General features: G+C 43.8%; 1 protein-coding gene across 7 annotated transcripts in view; it reads left to right on the top strand.

Moving 5' to 3' along the window:
* Positions 1 to 3,759: 3,759 nt before the first annotated feature.
* The window catches only part of LOC121869746 (transient receptor potential channel pyrexia-like), a gene marked incomplete at its 3' end in the record, with an annotated part of 57,955 nt that continues 45,984 nt past the window's right edge, over positions 3,760 to 15,730 (top strand). Inside the window, 1 exon segment of one of the 7 annotated variants that reach the window (XM_042371311.1) lies at positions 3,760 to 3,888. 7 annotated transcript variants of the gene reach the window in all.

Below are 15,730 nucleotides of genomic sequence, written 5' to 3' on the forward strand. Positions count from 1 at the left end.
CAATCTTTTTTCCCTTTCTCTTCACCACAATGTTGCTTCACTCTCTCTCTTTTACAGGTACTTTAACGGGCAATGTTCGGTGGATTTGGCATCCTGTGTACCGCCGGCAAGGCCGTGGGCTCGTATCACACGTCTTGTCCGCGGTGCCCACCGTTTCTCTGTGGATGTCGGTCACACTAGAATAACCCGTTATAGTACATCCTTCTTTCCTCACACAGCCAAACTGTGGAATGCTCTGCCTTCTTCTGTGTTTCCATACTTATACAATCTGTCTCACTTTAAAAGCTGGTTTTCCAGCATCTTCGTGGTGTAAATTAATATCTTCTTTCTTTTCAATGTTTAATTTTCCTCTTCTTATTTTTTCGCCCCCCCCCCTCCCCCAGACCCCGTTGAGGGTCATTGACCTGTGTCTGGGTGGGCTATTCCCGTAAACAAAATAAATAAATAAATAACACAGCGCCACCAGATATTGTGTTAGTGTTCAAGGAATTTTGTTAGCAGCTCGACACTAAGCTGGAGTATGAAAAACAGTCCAGTCTAAAGCGTATTTTTGATAAATATTCCTCTCAGGGGATGTAAAACTGCACCAACCAGGTTAGCTTTAGCTAAAACACATAAAAAATCAGCTTAAATAAACTAGAAGAAATGTTATCATACGAGCCTCTGGAAACAGCGGACCTGATAGATGCGTACTGATGATAATATTAAACCAGTTTATTTAAGCAGAAGAATACAGATACAAAGTGGACAATAACAGCATTGACACGGCTGAGCTTAGCGAGAACCCTCTTAGTGTCACCTGATACATACGGTACATTTATCACGATGAACTATTATGTAACACTTGGTATCATTTGTCGTACTACATATAACATAGAATGGTATCACAAGTATCACTTATTTTAATATTTTACATTTATCGTGTATAATATAAATACTGTATATACACATTTTTATACCAAAGCACCAGGGTATAGTTGATATATATTGATCTGGTGAGTGAGCGGAGGTGATGCAACTTGCGGTTTGTTAGAGTGAAACGAAAGGACAGATACAGCCAGGAGGATCTTGTGACGGCAAAATATATTATACTTTGATCATTGCACTGGTATGTTCTATCAAAGTGATAATATGTGAGATAATATTTTTAATGGTACAGTAAAAATAAAAGTAGAAAAGTGCTACAAATATCCAAATATATTAATACTGAAATCATAGATATCTTTTAAGAGATGATTTAAAAGAAGTTGTTCCACACCTTCACCACATTTTCTATAAAGCAAATAGTTTGTTAGTGTGATCAGTTTTTTTTTCAAGTAGGTTATTGTCCTCACAACTGTCTTCTGTGTAGTGACCAGGGGTTGTCTCTTAGTGGTGCCAGAGTCCCCATAGTGTGTGACAGTGTATCAAGTGTTGGTAAACAAGGTCATGATAGATTTCTTCCATTGCAGCAAGAGTGAGTGACTGTCGAGTATGATACCTGATACTGCACTGTTTATTGACTTTACTGTGAATGGCTTGTATGTGGTTTCTCCAGTTTTGATTATCAGCAACACCAAAAGGAATTTAGTATTCTGTTCACCTTTGAGAACTGTATTACCAAGGTACAGGGGGTCCAACTCTGGAGGTAAGTTTTTCCTTCAGTGACAGATCGTGTAGCGGGTTTTTCGAGTTTTAAGGTCAGTTTATTAAGTATTACCCGGGTCCTGACTTAAGGTGTTCATAGTTCTTATCATGGAATGGAGATTTGAGTGACTAGCATAAAGATTAATATCGTCTGCAAACAAAGAATATATATTTTACGAGTGTACTATATCAATTATGAACACGATCAAAAGAGTGTCTGTACACAATGGGTCCGATGATTTTCTAAAGGATCAATACACCTGTGCAACAAGATAACCACCCACGTGAACCATGCTACACGTTGTTCACAAGATTGACACATTTCCTTCTGACTGTGTAAATAATAACAATACTTACTATGTATAACACAGGAAGTGTCACTACCAAGTGATGTATGGCATTGTACTCAAGAGGCTAATTCATTGTACTCGGTGAATTGGCATCGTAATCTAGGGGTTAAGTCATCGTACTCAATTACTGTAAGTAAGTCATGGTACTTAATACCTTGACTACGATGACATTACCCCTTGAGTATAATGGCATAAGCCTTTTGACAGATGCGCAGTATCTGAAGATACAAGATAGGTATCTAAGATACATTTTTCTGAGTATCTTGAGCATTACCTTAGATACATATTTGTCAAATATCTTAATATTAAGATAGATTTTAAAGATTCATTTGAATTCAGGTTTGAAATGTGGATAAAATATCCTATGCCAGTGTTAAGGCTCCGGTCGCCCGGCTAACAGTGACTCAGTGTTGCAAAGGTCGGTGTTTTCCCACGGCACTGGGCTAGTTTGAGCAGGGAGGTGCGGGTAATTTTCGGCAGTCGCGGTTTGTGGAGCTTTTTGCTATTTTCAAGATAAATAGTGAGTTTGTGAGTTATTTAGTAAAGATGAAATTTTTAATTAAAACCTATTATTAATAATAAAAAAAATCTTAACTAAAACTAGATAATTTCTAATTTTTAGCTAAAATTTTATGAATTTTGGTGAAGTAGAATTATTTAAACATTGGTAAGTTAGCAACACTATATTTTGTTGTCAGAGATGGAATCTACGTAGAGCGGGGCAGGAACCGTACTTTTGAATTTTTACCTTAACGATTCTAAAAAGTCTCCTCTATATTTTTCTTTCGGGCTTATTTATAACCCAAATTCCCCGGGAAACTTAAGACGTCATCTCCCGAGATCGTTACTAGTGAAGCACATATACAAACTTGGTATTCCCTTCAAGATAAAAGCAGGACTTTCTCCAACCTAAACAGTTATCCATCTGTGAAGAAGTGATCACACAAAGTACTTGTTTCTTCAGCACCAGATGAGAGAGTGTTTGTTCTCTTGTGTTGATATGATAATTATATAGACCGAAGAGAGACAGACTGTCAGGTTCGCTAGTACAGCCCCCTACTGGATGTTCACCCTTGAAGACAGTAAATGACGTGAAAAGTATATATTTTCATTCCACATTATTTGCTATACTTATAACAATGATTACTAAGGTACTGTGTGTTCTGAACTAGTGTAAAACATTAATGGGATTCAAGCGAAGCAAAATATTGTTCTCAAAGTGATGTATCTTAAAAATGTATCTTGTATCTGTATCTTTAACATACATTTTTAAGTATATTTGCCCATATCTGCCCCTTGAATACAGAGACAACCCTTGAATACAATGACTTAACCCCCATGAGTACAATGATTTAAATCACCGTATTCAAGGGCTTAAGTAATCAATATCATACGAGTTCACATCAGCCAGAACTCGGTAACGACGCAAAACAATAAATCAAAATGTTCTCTTCTCACCAAACTAATAAAAATTATGAGTAAAAACAAAAATTAAATTAAGTATTTTTGGATAAACGCCAAAAAATAATAATAATAAGCATTTTTGGAATAAACGCCCAAAAAAAATAAAATCCCATATTCATTCGCCACAAACTGACATATACAGTACAGTAGATCAACCTCCGTATTGAAACAGACATTTTAAAAGTCCAAGAAGGCAAATGGGGAGGGGGAAGGAGGGTAAAGGACTGTGTTAGGTATCCGGAAAACCATTGACATTAACAAAAGGTTTCCGACAGGTTGTGGGCGCGCGCAGGAGCGGTCGGTGGTGGTGGTGGTGGCGGCAAAGCGGGCCCGCCCAGTCAGACACACGGCCCTAACTCAAGTGTCAGTCTCCCCTCGTTCTCCAAGCTCTTCACAGCACCTCCCGGACCCCTCCCGCACCCCTCCCGCTCCAATTCGTCTATTCTAGGTAACTTACAGAACCTGTTAACTATCCCTGGTAACTCTCCTTGGTAACTCATTCTACCTGTTAACTATCCCTGGTAACTCATTCTACCTGTTAATTATCCCTGGTAACTCATTCTACCTGGTAACTCTCCTTGGTAACTCATTCTACCTGTTAACTATCCCTGGTAACTCATTCTACCTGTTAACTATCCCTGGTAACTCATTCTACCTGTTAACTATCCTTGGTAACTCATCCTACCTGTTAACTATCCCTGGTAACTCATTCAACCTGTTAACTCACTCTAACAATCAACGTCGCTCATGTGATTTATGCCACTGAGAATTAAATCTCCATCCGCCATGTGAAAAATTAGTGTGTGTGTTGACTCTCTGTTAGAACTGGCTGGTAACTTTGGTTAGTATTCAAATTGCGTCACTCATTTGCATTAGTGATATAACGTGTGTGTGTGTGTGTTATATGGGAGTAAGTTATTTATTTTGGCCCTGTACTAATTTGTTCACGGTGACATTGATTCTTGACGATTCTTTTTTTTTCTTCCTCCTATCTACACCTCGATAACCCCCCCCCCTCCCCCCGACACCTACCTCCCCCTCTGTCCGTCCGCGACAAGCTACGCCACACCCCCCAACACACCCCCTCAATAACACCCTGCCCCCCCTCCTACAGTACCGGGGAAGGAGAGTTGTGAGTTGTGACAGCTCCTCCACGAGGTGTGTTACACAGGTCGTCTCCTCAACCATCTACCCGCAGGACAACAAGCGGGTAATACGGAATATGTGGATACATGGGTTAAGTGGCTGATCCACACACCCAGCTCCACATTAAGTGTTCTCGTCTCCACTCCCTCGCCATATTGGAAACGATTTGTCAATAAAGTCAACAATGGCTATGACTTAAAAGTGTTGGTTGTGGTGTGTGAGAGGTGCAGGGCCGGTAACTAGGCTGGCATATATGAGCCACGTGTCTCGTAATATTAATTATTAAGCGAGGCGCCGCAGCTGTCAAAGGAATATGCCAAATGTGCAATAGGAATTAGTTCATTTCAGTCGTGCCTTCTGGTGTGTAAAATGAGGTTCATCTAACAGGAGGACCTTGTGTGGTGAAGGGGAGTAGGGAACGTGATGAAACTGTCGTGAACATTGACTTAATATTTACTGCTTTGCTTCATAAACATTCAGTAATATTTATAAAGTGTATGAAATTGTGTTATCTCGACGTTTGAGTGATTCGTTTCGTGTGGCATCAGAAAATGTTTATATGGCGGCGTCGGGGCACGAGACTGTGGTTTGCCTCCAACAATCACCTCGAGATGATGTTAAGTAATTTATTTTGTCGGCTCTGTGTAGTAGTAGATGTTTGTGTAAGATGAAAGATAGTACACGAAATGGTAAAACATGGCGACGACACAGAGCTTAAGACATGTGGCAAGGTTTCATGGCCTCTCAAAAGTATTTATATAACGTTATTGTCGATGTATGCTTTTTTCGTAAGCGGAATATTTTAATATAGCAGTGGTGGTTAATATGGCGGTCGGTTATGAAGATAATGAAGAAAATATGTGTAGTTGAGGAAGGAAGATCGATAAGGAAAGTTGCATGGCGGTGCATGACAAAAGGCGGGGCCAGGAGTGCGCCGGTCGCTGCTAGAGGTGCGCAGCCCTTCATCACTACTACCACCATCAACAACAACACTGCTGTCTCTTACTGGTATAACACAGGTGTGAGCAATACAAATAACGGTAAATAAAAATCAATGTTCTTGGAGGTCGATGATATCTGGCAAAGTAAGGCAGGAAGACAACAAAATGGCGGACACCCTCGGCTAAGAGCAAGTTGCATTCCTCGCTCTATATTGACTTACTTTACACGTACACTAAAGGCCACGCTAACACCTTGCAACAAGTAGAAGCCACAACAATATGTTTAAATATGGTGTTCCCATCTAAAATGCAGTAATGGTATTCTGACACACCCTGGAGCAGAGTACAAACGGGAGGATATACTAATCATGGTAACAACAGCCACTTTTCGTGATTCATGAACTCGATAAAAATATTTCTCTTACGGCTGAATGAAGTTTGATTTTTCATTTGTGGTAATTAATTTCTCATAAAATTCGGAGAACAAGTACGCGGATAAGTACTAGACAGGAAAGGTCATAAACTCGTAACGAAGAATAAGACTAGGCCAACGGCAAGTAAGGATATAAGCGGTGACGTGATAAATACGAAAAATGTGAAATGTATGATGCTTTTGTTTCACCAATTATAAGAAATAATTAAAAAAAAAATGAAGCCATCAATATTCGATGACGGTAGAATTTTTGTATATAATTCAGTTGCTGATTTAGCGAGGAGTTTTAACTGTCAGGTCTCTCGTTACTGATCATCAAAATAACAACATTAAAATACACGTGAGTACTTGGTCAAGGTTCTGTATATAAGTTTGCTTACTTATTGGCCTACTTATTCATTTACTTACTTAATTTCTTACTTATTGGTTTTAAAGTGTCCAGTATCTTCAATCTGAGTATACACGGTGCAGGGTTGACAACCAGTCCTCCACTCTAAAGGTTCTCGGGCTGTTTTTACCAGTTCTCTAAGGTTTTGTATCTCTCTAGGGATCCAGTTTTTAATTTCAATCATCCATCCCAGTCTGTGCCTTCCCCTGGTCCTCCTGCCCTCATCTTTGCCCATTAATATTTCTTTAATCTTCCCCTCATCCGTAATTATATGATCACAGTATCTAATATTTCCTTTTCTGTACAACCCAAACATTTCTCTCAAGTTTTTGCTAACCTTAGTACCTCTTCATTTGTTTCCCTGTCAGTGTAGTTTATTCTTAACATTCTCCTTAACACCACGTTGCAAAGGCCGCCAACCTCATTCTGTTGTCTGCTGAGTGTCCACACATCTGGCCCTTACAACAGTCCTGGCCCTGTAAAGCTTCTCAGCAGCCTTTTTTCTCATATTAAAGTTAATGTCTCTTTTCATTTGGTTATACAGATTATTAAATGCTGTTTTTTCTTGCCCTATTCTTGTTTTGATTTATTCCATACATCAACCATCACACCTAATTTACTTACTAAATATACAAAATTTTCCACTTGCTTAAGTTCCTTGTTGTCTACCATAATTTTAATTTTAAAATATATTTCCAATTTAGAAATAATCATTAATTTAGTTATATTCTTCAAGTTTTTCCACTAATCTGTTAACCAGTTTTTGTAATGCCTCTTCACTCTCCGTGATAAGAGCAGCATCGTCTGCATGTCGTGTATTATACATTACTTTACCATTCTGCTGTTCAGATAACTCACTGTCTATTCTAAATTTTATTCAACTTAAAGTAATGTTAAATAAGACTTAGCAGGCATGACTTATTAATCTTATCGTTCTAAACTGGGTGCTCTCTAAGGCTCGTGGCTTTTGAGGTAATAATACAAATACTGATTATTTTAAATCGCTGGGAAGGTCGCCTTTTGAAGAACGAGGAACATATTCTAGGCAAACATTTGATCCTATTCTTGTTCATTTGTTTTGTAAATTCTGCTGGAAGCTGACCAACACCACAAGCGTTATCATTTTCCATCATTGCTCACAGCTGCCTCAACTTCTGTTTCCAGAATTGGCATTTCGGTCTTTATTTCCTTTTCGTTTTTTACCTCTATTGTATCCTATCACTGTATAGTTCTTCTACATACTCTGCCCATCTCTCTTACTTTTTCTGCCTCAAACAGGATTTTATTGTCTTTGTTTTTAATAATTCCTCCCCATTTATTTCCTTTTTTCTGTACAGTTCCCCATCGTTATGTCTTCTGTCGTCATCTTGAAGCTCCTTCCATTACTCTTCTGTGTTGTTTACATTGTCCTGGGGTAAGACCCATGTATACAAATGCCCAGGGTGTTGTTCAAACCACGTGTTTGCAATTATCACATTGTTTTATTTACAAAAGTCAATTATTATTTCCCTTCTCTCATTTCTATTACCCAACCCATGTGGTCTCACTTCTGGTGCTACTTCCCTTTCCAAACTTTTGTGTTAAAATCGTCCATTATAACCAGACATCCATTAAACTTTACGGTGGCTTTTACTTTTATTAAATCTTCATTAAAAAATTAAGACTTCATTCTCAATATTATTTGTTGGTGCATAAACCTGTGTTATTACCAAGGCCTTGGGTTTAGCATTAAACTTGACCATCAGAACCTATCTCACACTGCCCAATATCCCTTCACACTACTGCTCAACTTCTGGTTTACAATAATACCAACACACTCATGTTTTCACCACCTTAATTATGAAGGAAGAATCTTCACCGCTAATGCTATTTGAACCAGTCCATCTTACTTCACTAAATCCCAGAATGTCCCACTGCAATCCTTTCATTCCCCTACAGACATTTACATATTTAACAGCGTCATATAATGTCCTCAGAGCCCATGCTCATCAATCTTTATTTTGTATTGGTTCATTTTTAAACATTCCATCGTGTTTAATGCCCAAGACTTTGTTTTCCCCGGACGGTACTTGCTAGCTCTCGGTGGCACACTGCCCACAAGCCCGGAAGGCAATGAGGTTGGACCTTAATGTGACGATGATCTAACAGGAAGGCCAGAAAATAATTTATTGTGTCTATCCATGGTTGTGGGAGAGCAAGAGATGAAGTTATTGAGAATGGATTCCCCAAATCTCTCTCATCAGAAGATTAATTAAAGGGAGTATAAAACGTCGGGGATGAGACAATTCGACACACACAAAAGAAGTAAAATTTAATAGTAGATCCAAGTGTACAGTGGTATACAAATCTCTTATATGTACAGTACAATACACTCATTTCTAGACTCAGAGTTTCAGGTAATTGTTGTATAAAATTTTTCACTAAGGTGTGTGTGTGTGTGTGTGTGTGTGTGTGTGTGTGTGTGTGTGTGTGTGTGTGTGTGTGTGTGTGTGTGTGTGTGTACAAACAAGCTCACTCCGTCATTACTATATGTCTCTCACCCCTCATTACTGTCTCTCACCCCCTCACTACTGTCTCTCACCCCATTACTGTCTCTCACCCTACTGTCTCTCACCCATTACTGTCTCCACCCCCACTACTGTCTCTCACCCCTCATTACTGTCTCTCCACCCATTACTGTCTCTCACCCCCATTGCTGTCTCTCACCTACTGTCTCTACCCCCATTACTGTCTCTCACCCCCATTACTGTCTCTCACCCCTCATTACTGTCTCTCACCCCTCACTACTGTCTCTCACCCCATTACTGTCTCTCACCCCATTACTGTCTCTCACCCCCATTACTGTCTCTCACCTCCATTACTGTCTCTCACCCCCCATTACTGTCCTCTCTTCATTCTGTCTCTCACCCCCCCATTACTGTCTCTCACCCCCCTACTGTCTCTCCCCCCCATTACTGTCTCTCACCCCATACTGTCTCTTTCATTACTCTCTCACCCCCATACTGTCTCTCACCCCTCACTACTGTCTCTCATCCCCCCCACTTCTGTCTCTCACCCCCTCACTACTGTCTCTCATCCCCCACTACTGTCTCTCACCCCCCCATTACTGTCTCTCACCCCCTCTCTGTCTCTCATCCCCCCCACTGTCTCTCCACCCCCATTCTGTCTCCCCCTCACTGTCTCTCATCCCCTACTGTCTCTCACCCCTCCTCTGTCTCTCATCCCCCACTACTGTCTCCCCCCCCATTCTGTCTCTCACCTCCACTGTCTCTCACCCCCTCTGTCTCTCCCCCCCCATTACTGTCTCACCCTCCATTACTGTCTCTCCCCCCCCCCCCCTACTGTCTCTCTCATCCCCCCACTTACTGTCTCTCACCCCTCACTACTGTCTCATCCCCCCACTGTCTCCTCCCCATTACTGTCTCTCACCCCTCATTACTGTCTCTCACCCCTACTGTCTCTCCCCTCTCTGTCTCTCACCCCCCATTACTGTCTCACCTCATTACTGTCTCTCACCCCTCTTTCTGTCTCACCCCCCCATTACTGTCTCTCATCCCCCCACTACTGTCTCTCACCCCCTCACTACTGTCTCACCCCTCACTACTGTCTCTCACCCCCATTACTGTCTCTCACCCCTCATTACTGTCTCTCACCCCTCCCTACTGTCTCCCCCATTACTGTCTCTCTCACCCCTCACTACTGTCTCTCCCCCACACACTGTCTCTCCCCCCTGTCTCTCACCCCCTCCCCTTACTGTCTCCCCTCCCCTCACTGTCTCTCACCCCCCCATTACTGTCTCTCATCCCCCCACTACTGTCTCACCCCTCACTGTCTCACCCCTCACACTGTCTCTCATCCCCTCCTCTGTCTCTCACCCCTCACTACTGTCTCTCACCCCTCATTTCCTGTCTCTCACACCCCCCATTACTGTCTCTCACCCCCATTACTGTCTCTCACCCCCCATTACTGTCTCTCACCCCTCATTTCTGTCTCCCCTCATTACTGTCTCTCCCCTCATACTGTCTCTCACCCCCATTACTGTCTCTCATTACTGTCTCTCACCCCTCATTACTGTCTCTCACCCCTCACTACTGTCTCTCACCCCTCACTACTGTCTCTCACCCCTCACTACTGTCTCCTCACCCTGTCTCTCACCCCTCACTACCCCATCTCTCACCCCTCACTACTGTCTCTCACCCCTCCCTGTCTCTCACCCCCACTACTGTCTCTCACCCCCTCACTACTGTCTCTCACCCCCCCATTACTGTCTCTCACCTCTCTGTCTCTCACCCCATTACTGTCTCTCACCCCTCATTACTCTCTCTCACCCCTCACTACTGTCTCTCACCCCCACTACTGTCTCTCACCCCCATTACTGTCTCTCACCCCTCACTACTGTCTCTCAACCCCACTACTGTCTCTCACCCTCATTACTGTCTCTACCCTCACTACTGTCTCTCTCTCTCACCTCTACTACTGTCTCTCACCCCCATTACTGTCTCTCTCACCCCTCACATTTCCTCTCACCCCCATTACTGTCTCTCTCACCCTCACTACTGTCTCTCACCCCCCATTACTGTCTCTCACCCTCATTACTCTCTCTCCACCCCCATTACTGTCTCTCTCACCCCTCATTACCTCTCTCACCCCCATTGTCTTCACCTCCCCATTCTCTCCTCACCCCCATTACTGTCTCTCACCTGATTTGTGGATCCTCCACCAACGTCCCACCCAACGTCCACACCCAACGACCACCCAACGTCCACACCCAACGTCCACACCCAACGTCCACACCCAACGTCCACACCCAACGTCCACACCCAACGACCACACCAACGTCCACACCAACGTCCACACCCAACGTCCACACCCAACGTCCACCTCCACCACCCAACGTCCACCCAACGTCCACACCCAACGTCCACATACAACGTCCACACCTACTGTGCGTTACCCCCCCCACTATTATAACTTTTTGACCTTTTTCACACCTGAGAGACCGAGTTTTTGTTGTTCGTTAATCAGTACCAATATTCCTACACTGGTGATGTCCCATATATATACTGGACCATATGTGTTAACCCTTTACCCATGGTGTCTACACATTCTCCCATATTGACCCTGATGTCTTTCTACAAGACTCACTGGGTTACACCAAACCCAACTGTAACTATTACTTTCCTGACTCACCTGGAGTTAAGTTCCATCCTCATATCACCTCAACCTTCTCCCCAATTAGCCGCATAATATCAGCAGCATTCCCTCACTTTGAGTACATTTATAGATCAGTGTATATCTTTACACAAATTGATGTACTTGGGTTCTGTGAGACCAAACTCACTAATGATATTGAACATTGTTTAGCATCCCTAATTATACTGGACACTGCGTCGCACTATATGTTGATATTCAGTACAACACTTCTGCCAGAGATGATTTAAAGGTCTAGGAGAAGTTCATGGAGTGTTTTTACTGAATTACGTAATCTACAGAATACCCCACACTAATGTAAGGAGCTTTCTTGATAAATTATCGGAGCTTATCTTCATGTCTTAGAGTGAAACTTTGCTACATTACAGGAGATTTCAACCTTGATCTATAAACTAGAGATAGGCACCTCAGTAATAGACCTTCTTGCTACCTGTCATTTCTAAACTCTTCTTCAACACTATAACCAAAACCACTGAGTACCACCACCTCTGCCACTGTGAGGATCATATCTGACTAACAACACTGCTAACAATCTAGCAAGGGAATTATTTATAACAATATCTCAGATCACTTCCCAGTTTCTGCCACGTATAACCAGTCGCAAGATCTGAGAAAGGTCTAGTAGAGTCTCAATTAAATACTGAGACTACTGCACCGGCAACATGCTCCTTTTTTAAAACAACTTAATGAATGATAAGTGGGATCTTGTCTATGCCTCCGACAACCCTAACGTGAACAGCTGCAACTTCTCTTGTATCTTCATTGCTTGCTTTGATAAGTGCTTCCCCCTCAAGACTAAGTTAGTAAAAACTTTATCTTCAAGCCCTATATTACAAGTGAAATCAAGGCAATGATAAAAGAAAAACACAAACTCCAAAGAAAATTTCCAAAAAGACCCATAACTTTCGGTGATGCTTTACCGAAGTATCAGAAATACAGTAACTCAAGCAGTTAGAAATCCCAGGTGTAGCTATTATACAAATCAGCTACAGTCAGCATTAGGCAACAGCAAGGAAATCTGGAATATCATCAATTCTATTCAAAACAGGAACACTCAACCCACGGCCCCTCACTCGGCTTTTATGATAGATGATTCCGTTGTAACGGAAATCCCTTCATCCAAACACTTTCAGTGATGACAAAATCTTGTGCAGAAACATCTCTAATCACCATGAGGAATTTAGAGCCAACCGCAAAACACACAGCAAAATCACTTATCCCTGTCGCATATAAATTATTGACCATCATAAAATGCCCAAATATGCAGCAGCCCACTTATTACTACCTGTCTCTTACACATGTGTAGTTCTATCCTTTCCGGATAAACTAAAAATTGTAAGTTCACCCAGCATATAAAATTCTTGGGGAAAAATCTTTTCAAGAATACCGCCCCTATCAGTCCTCCCAGCCTCGAGTAAGATACTGAAGAAGCTACGTAGTTGACCAAACCTTCTTGCAGTGTAAAACATCCTTACAGACTATCAGTCGATTTGCTAGGACATCAACTGAGAGTGCTCTGCTATCGTTTCCAATGACATCTTAAATCCTTTGATGACCGTCAGTTCAGTCGGTATATTTTTGAACCTCTAAAGCCTTCGATACTGTCGACCATACCATCTTGCTTGAACATTCACAGTGTTAGGCCTGTCCCAATACCCTGTATCTGTCCAACAGGAAGCAGTTCGCATAATAATCATCCATCTGACTCATCAGTTTTTCATGGCGTCCCCCAAGGCTCTATTCTCGGTCTTGTACTGTTCTGTACATAAACGATATAGTCCACTCCAGCGCACCTCCAAAAAATATAACTTATTTGCAGACTATTGTAATCTCTATGCCAGCAACCCAGATCTCCATTCCTTGATGAGAACTATGAACACTGAATTGACCTAAGTCAGCCCTGGGTAATATGTTAAAACTGACCTTAAACCGAAAAACACTACACCATCGTTCACAGAAAGAAAACCAACGTCCCCCACCCACTTTACGTCTCTTTACGTCCACACCCACTGCATGTCCCACCCACTCTTTACGTCCACACCCACTGTATGTCCACACCCACTGTACGTCCACACCCACTGTATGTTCACACCCACTGTACGTCCACACCCACTATTGTCGTCCACACCTACTGTATCCACACCTACTGTAATGGCCCCACACCTACTGTACGTCCACACCCACTGTACGCCACACCCACTGTGTAATGTCCACACCTACTGTACGTCCCACCCACTGTGGCCGTGTCCACACCCACTGTGGCCGTCCACACCTCCACTGTAATGTCCACACCCACCGTATCGTCCACACCTACTGTACGTCCCCACCCACTGTGGCCGTCCACACCCACTTTACGTCCACACCCACCGTACGTCCCACCCACCCTTTACGTCCACACCCACTGGCCGTCCCCACCCACTCTTTACCGCCCACACACCACTGTATGTCCACACCCACTGTACGTCCACACCCACCGTATGTCCACACCCACCGTACGTCCACACCCACTATACGTCCACACCCACTGTACGTCCACACCTACTGTGGCCGTCCACACCTACTGTACCGCCCACACCCACTCGTATCGCCCACACCTACTGTAATGCCTCCACACTTCATTGTATGCTCCCTACCTACTGTACGCTCATACTCCACTGTATGGGTCTTACACTTACTGTGGCTGTCTATTACCTACTGTGGCTGCCCATATATTACCTACTGTATGTCTCTACCTACTGTATGTTCATTGGCTCACTGTGGCTGTTCATGGCTACCTACTGCATGTCTGCTATTACTCTACTGTAATGTCCTCTACCTACTGTATGTCTACATCCACTGTATTGCCCACACTTACTGTATTGCCCATACCCACTGTGGGCCGTCTCACACTCTACTGTAATGTCTACACCTACTGTACGTCCACACTCCACTGTGGCCGTCCACACCTACTGTACGCCTCCACACCTACAATGCCCGACACTCCACTGTTGGGCCCACACCCCACTGTGGTCAAGTTCACACCCACTGTACGTCCACACACCCACTGTACGTCCACACCCACTGTACGTCCACACCCACTGTAATGTCCACACCCACTGTACCGCCCACACCCACTGTAATGTCCACACCTACTGTAATGTCCCACCCACTGTACGTCCACACCTACTTTACGCGTCCACACCCACTGTACGCCCCTCACCCACTTTACGTCCACACCCACTGCACGCCCCCACCCACTCTTTACGCCCACACCCACTGTATGTCCGCCACACCCACTGTATGTCCACAATTCCACTGTATGTCCACACCCACTGTACGTCCACACCCACTTTATACGTCCACACCTACTTCTGTACGTTCATTACCTACTGTGGTCGCCCGCCACCTACTGTACGCCACACCCACTGTACGTCCACACCCACTGCACGTCCACACCTACTGTACGTCCCCACCCACTGTGGCCGTCCACACACCCACTGTAATGTCCACACCTACTGTGGCCGTCCACACCCACTGTAATGTCCACACCCACTGTAATTCTTTCACCCACTGTACGTCCACACCCACTGTAATGTCCACACCCACTGTACGTCCACACCTACTGTGGCCGTCCTCACCCACTGCACAGTCCACATCCACTGTAATGCCCACACCTACTGTACCGCCCACACCCACTGTGGCCGCCCACACCCTACTGTACGTCCACACACCCACTGTACGTCCACAATTCCACTGTGGCCGCTCATACACCTACTGTAATGTTCATTACCTAATGGCCGTTCACACTCACTGTAATGTCTATTACCTACTGTAATGTCCACACCCACTGTAATACGTCCACACCCACTGCATGTCCACACACCCACTGTAATAACCACACCACTGTAATGTCCATTACCTACTGTAATGTGCCCACCTCCCTACTGTACGCCCCACCCACTGTAATGCCCACACCCACTGTACGTCCACACCCACTGCACGTCCACACCCACTGTGGCCGTCCACACCCACTGTGGCCGTCCACACCCACTGTACGTCCACACCCACTGTACGTTCACACCCACTCACCGCCCACACCTACTGTACCGCCCACACCCACTGCACGCCCACACCCACTGTACGCCCACACCCACTGTACGCCCACACCCACTGTAATGTCCACACCTACTGT

This window comes from Homarus americanus, unplaced genomic scaffold, assembly GCF_018991925.1.
Source record: "Homarus americanus isolate GMGI-L3 unplaced genomic scaffold, GMGI_Hamer_2.0 scaffold23578, whole genome shotgun sequence".
NCBI classification, from domain to species: Eukaryota; Metazoa; Arthropoda; class Malacostraca; order Decapoda; family Nephropidae; genus Homarus; species Homarus americanus.